This window comes from Triticum aestivum, chromosome 7D (genome assembly GCF_018294505.1).
Source record: "Triticum aestivum cultivar Chinese Spring chromosome 7D, IWGSC CS RefSeq v2.1, whole genome shotgun sequence".
NCBI classification, from domain to species: domain Eukaryota; kingdom Viridiplantae; phylum Streptophyta; class Magnoliopsida; order Poales; family Poaceae; genus Triticum; species Triticum aestivum.
This window is the reverse complement of record NC_057814.1, coordinates 278,420,818-278,426,150: the sequence shown is the minus strand read 5'-3', so window position 1 is coordinate 278,426,150 and position 5,333 is coordinate 278,420,818. Positions and strand designations below refer to the sequence as shown.

Genomic DNA, 5,333 nt, shown 5'->3' with positions numbered 1-5,333 from the left:
AAGCACGTATGACTATTTACGGAATACATGCCTACATTATATTTATGAACTGGAGCTAGTGCCGCATCGCCCTAGGTTATAACTGTCACATGATGAATATCATCCAACAAATCATCGATCCAATGCTTACGAATTTCTCTTATATTGTTCTTGCTAAGTTAGCACTGCTATCGTTACTGTTGCACTTGCTAAAAAATTACTACTATCACTATTACCGTTACTGTTGCTGCTACTACTATTATCAAAAATCTCACTACTTTGCTACTGATCACTTTGCTACAGATAATTAATCTCCAGGTGTGGTTGAATTGACAACTCAACTGCTAATACTTCCAAATGTTCTTTGGCCCCCCTTGTGTCGAATCTATAAATTTGGGTTGAATACTCTACCCTCGAAAACTATTGTGATCCCCTATACTCGTGGGTTATCATGCATGAAAATAAATAAAATACTACTTGATACTAACTTATGATACTATGAGCGCATTACGGAGGTAGTATCATATGCATGATACTAGTATATGATACTCCCCATTAGGCTGCTTCTAATGCATTGGTGCTTACATGAGGTGCTAAGCATATTAAATACTTTAGCAACTAAAGACCCCAATGCATAGGTGCTTAACTTGTTGGTGCTAAGTATCCTTCATTTAATGATTTTGCAACTAAAGTTCTTCATGGATTGGTGGGATTCTTCCATTTAAGTGTTTTGCCTAGGTTCTCGCGCTTGGCATTGTTTCTTCCTGGGGTCATGATACGTCCATTTTGCATTAGATTTACCTACTGTTATTTACTCCCTCCGTTCCGAAATACATGACGCTGGGTTTTTTTTCCGACCAGGTGAAAAAGCAGCGAAATGACCAGGTTACCCTCCAGTTTTGAATTCTCTCCTCGTCTCCACCCAGGTCGTCTTCCAGATCCGCCCGCCTCCGTCGCCCCCCACCTCTGGATCCTCCACCTCCATCGCCCCCGCCTTCGTCGCCCCCCACCTCCAGATCCTCCACCTCCACCTCCATCGCCTCCCATCTCGCCCAACAGATCCCCTTCCATCCTCCCCATCTTCCTGGGCCAGCAGATCCCCCTCATCGTCCTGGGCCAGCAGATCCCCCACCTCGTCATCCCAAGGCCAGCGTCCTGCTGCAGATTGCCGCCACCCTCCCAGGGCCTTGCCAGCTCCACCTCCAGGTACTGCAGATCACCGCTGACTTCAAGTCCTGGTCGTTCAACAGGTCCAAAAAGGGGCAATTCAGTTGCAAATTTAGCATGACAAAATTCAGTACTGGAGCATGATGTTGCATGATGTTGGGAGGATTCAAAAAATCAGCACTGCATTGGAGTAAAAGTGCAGTACTCCAATGATGTTGGAGTATCATTAACAAAAAATCAATACTACTGAAACAATTGCATGATGTTGGAGTATCATTAACAAAATAACATGATGTTGGAGTACAGCTGCATGATGAAGTACTACAAGGGCAAAATCACTTTTACAACGTCATGCAACATCATTTTCATGACAAGAGTACTATTGCATGATGTTGGAGTACTATAGTGCTTGATGTTGCATGAACTTATACCGTGGCAGTACCTGAACAGGCTCCAGGTCCAGCAGGTGGAGCTCCAAGCTCCATTGCACCAACTTCAGAACAGGCAGCAACTGAAAAAGGAAATAGACATAGTCAGGGCAGAGGCATGGATTTTGATCTCAACTGCACTCCAGCCGAAGAAGAAGACATACTCCAAGATGATATGAACATGGAAGAGGAAGAGGGCATCGATCCAGGTCAAGATGCAGTTGGTGAGCTCCAGTACTCCTGCCATGAACAATCAATAGTTCATTTGTACCCCTATAATGGAGTAGCTAGCAAGTGTTGAGCAATTAAAAAATCCATTTGGTATTAACAATGTTTAATAACAAAGTTTGGTATTAAACATGTGTGAAAAATGATTTTCTAAACCCACACATTCCCTGGGACTTGATGCCATATTCAAGTTCTAAGATCAGGTCATAAATTGTTTCCTAGACCATGGCTAATGTTGATAAAAAAAGGCCAATGAATGAATTTCATGTCTTAGAATAAGAGTATTAGCTAACGGAGCACTTGATCATGTCAGGTCTTCCTCTGGGATTTGCCGGTCATAAGACTGAATTTCAAATATATACCGGTGATCACGCAAATATTGCAGTAAGCACCTTACTCATCTGTAGCAGCAGCAGATGAGCGAAGCACATTTTATTACACCGAGCACCCTATTATCCTGCGAGAACTTGGCTTATTATGCCGTACCAACAGATGAACGAAGCATGGACTAATATTTTTTTTCATTGTTTTGTTTCTTGTTGCAGTTGTTCAGCAAGGAGTTAGAAAAAAGAAAACCCTCACTGACGAGCAAAATATGCTGCTTATGTGGCATTGCATTCAGTGTGCATGAGCAGAGGTGGTAAATTCAAAAGAAATGATAAGAAAGACCTTGCACAATTTTTTAAGGTAGAAGTGAGGAGTATACAAAGAGTCTGGCAGAAGGCGATGGAGCAAATTTCAGAAGGTTTAGAGGTGAATGTTTCCGATCAGAGAAAAGGAAACTCTGGAAGAAAGCCAAAGAACATCAATTTAGAGCAAATCCCTACTATTCCACTAAACAAGAGGTCCACTATCAGATCTCTAGCTTGGCAACTGGGATGTAGCCCTACCACACTGCATAGAAACTTCAAGCTGAATTTGATAAAGAGGCACACAAACTATGTGAAGCCAGCTCTGAAGGAAAAGAATAAGAAGGATAGGATGGAATTTTGCATGTCAATGCTTGATGAGACAACGATAGAAACTTCAAGGCCTAAATGGAAGACAATGCATAATGTTGTGCACATTGATGAGAAATGGTTCAATATGACCAAGAAAAATAAGACCTACTATCTGTTGGATGGGGAGGAGGAGCCTACGAGGCCTATACATGGCAACTGCATTGGCAAGGTGATGTTCTTGACGGCCATTGCTAGGCCAAGGTGGGATCGTGAAGGAAACGTGACCTTCTCTGGGAAAATCGGTATCTGGCCATTCGTGAAAGAAGTTCCTGCTCAGAGGAGAAGTGATAACAGGCCCAGAGGTACAATAGAGACAAAGTCAATAAAGGTGGACAGAAAAGTGATGAGGGAGTTCCTAATAGAGAAGGTCTTGCCAGCGATACAAGCAGTTTGGCCTGAAAGTGATGCTGGACAGACCATCTACATTCAACAGGATAATGCTAAGCCCCATATCTTGCCAAATGACCCAGAATTTCTAGCGGCTGTCACAAAAACTAGACTTGACATCAGAATAATACAACAACATGCCAACAGTCCTGATTTGTATGTGCTTGACCTTGGGTTTTTCAACTCGTTGCAATCCCTGACAGATTGTCTGAGTCCTAAAGCACTACAAGACCTTATTAATGGTGTTTTGGAGGAATTTGAAGGCTATGAGGTTTACCAGCTCAACAGAATTTTTCTAACTCTGCAAACATGCATGATTGAGATCCTGAACCATGCAGGGGGCAATGGGTATAAAATACCACATGTGAACAAGGAAAGGCTCGAGGGTCTTGGGCAGCTACCTCCAATACTGTCGTGCCCTCAAGAGGTTTACGCAAATGCCCTACACAACTTAGGGCTAATGGAGAGGGTTCAATAATGGAAGAGGCCTGAGATGCTTGTTGCCAAGAAACCTGAGATGCTTGTTGCCAAGAGACCCGAGGATGCTTGTTGCCAAGAGACCTGAGATGCTTGTTGTCAAGAGACCTGAGATGCTTGTTGCCAAGAGAAGAGAGCAAGAAGATACTCCTACAGAAATTGGTACTGGAATTGCTACTGGAAATCAGCTTGCTCGCTACTCCTAATTAACTGAAAAAGTTTCAATTTAATACTCCTGCTGCAGTGCTATACTACTGCTATCCTCCCTAATTAACAGAAAAGCTTTCAGTTTTTAATCAACTGAAAACTTGCTAAAACCTGAAGAAATTGTAAGCAATCAAGAATTTGAACAAGTACAGTATGAAATACTCCTATCTACTCCTAGCATTTCCTAGCAAGAAATTTCAGCAAGCAGTGCAAACAAGAAATTTCAGCAAGTACAATTTCAGACCGCCGCATGGACCGCCAGCTATGGGGCATTACTATGGGATACTTATGGCAGCAAGCAGTCCTCTGAAAAATCTCTCTGAGAGTAGCTTAGTTTCTCTAAGACATGTTAAATTCAATTAAATACTGGCAGCAAGCAGGCACCAACAAATTTACTCCTAGCATTTCCTGTAGTACTCTAAATAAATTTGTTGCTCTAACACATGTTAAATTCAGTTAAATTTGGGGTTGCTGTACACATAAGAACTCCTCCTAGCATTTCATGTAGTACTCCAAATAAATTTGATATGTGAACAAACAGGTGCCTCTCCAAATAAATGGAAGCACAAATATAACTAGTGTCGTGTGTTCTTTGTACTCCAAAGTAGGTATACTCCAAGTCTCCAGGTATAGTTGTGCAAGATGAAATCCTATCATTGGTTCTTACTCTGTGTTGACTGAATGAAATGGCAAGCTACTACTGTATTGTAGAGGAGGCCCTCAGATCTCTAACTCTCTTTTTTTACTGTGTGGTTTAATTAGTTTCTCTCTAGTTTCGTTTAATTAGTTTAATTAACAGAAAAAGGTTTCAGTTAGTTTAATTAATACAAAAAGGTTTTAGTTAATTTAATTAAAGAAACTGGAAGGTTTGAGTTAATTTAAATTAACTGTCAAAAGAGAAGAGAAGATCTACACTACTCCAAATCTTGAACTCACTTTTTTTTTATTTGAGAAGAGAAGAGCAGAGCAAGCATCAGGCGTCGGGAAATTCCACATCAGGCCTCACTTAACTCCAAACAAGACTCCAAAACATGCAATTCCACATCAGCATATGATACTCCTCTGAATGAATGACTGAAGCAGCAGGCGTCGGGCACCACGAGCATGGCATCAGCGTCGGGCACCACAAGCACCACCGTCAGCGTCGCCCTATAAGCACAACAGAGGATTGGAACTCTGAATTGAACGACAACTGAAGCAAAACAATCGACCATCGACAGTAAACCTCTGAAGAAATGTTGGAGTGCTGCTGCTGCTTGGTTGATTACAGAGAGCTTGGTAGGCCATTAAGGCCTCACATCTGACATTAGCATCCGTAACATTTCCTAGCACTACTCCTAGCAGTACACAAGATCACAAGAATCTCCATTTGCTAGCCCTACTCCTAGCACTACTCCTAGCATCTGACATTAAGTTTTCACGGAGAAGAGACAGTAAGAGGAAGATAGAGCAATACCTC

At 42.0% G+C, this 5,333-nt stretch overlaps 1 long non-coding RNA gene across 1 annotated transcript; it reads right to left on the bottom strand.

Moving 5' to 3' along the window:
• Nucleotides 1-1,519: 1,519 nt before the first annotated feature.
• Nucleotides 1,520-2,261, bottom strand: LOC123164988 (uncharacterized). Its single transcript, XR_006482732.1, has 3 exons — nucleotides 2,195-2,261; nucleotides 1,739-1,814; nucleotides 1,520-1,657 (listed from the first exon to the last, which is right to left on the bottom strand). It is a non-coding gene; the product is annotated as an uncharacterized lncRNA (long non-coding RNA).
• Nucleotides 2,262-5,333: the final 3,072 nt, after the last annotated feature.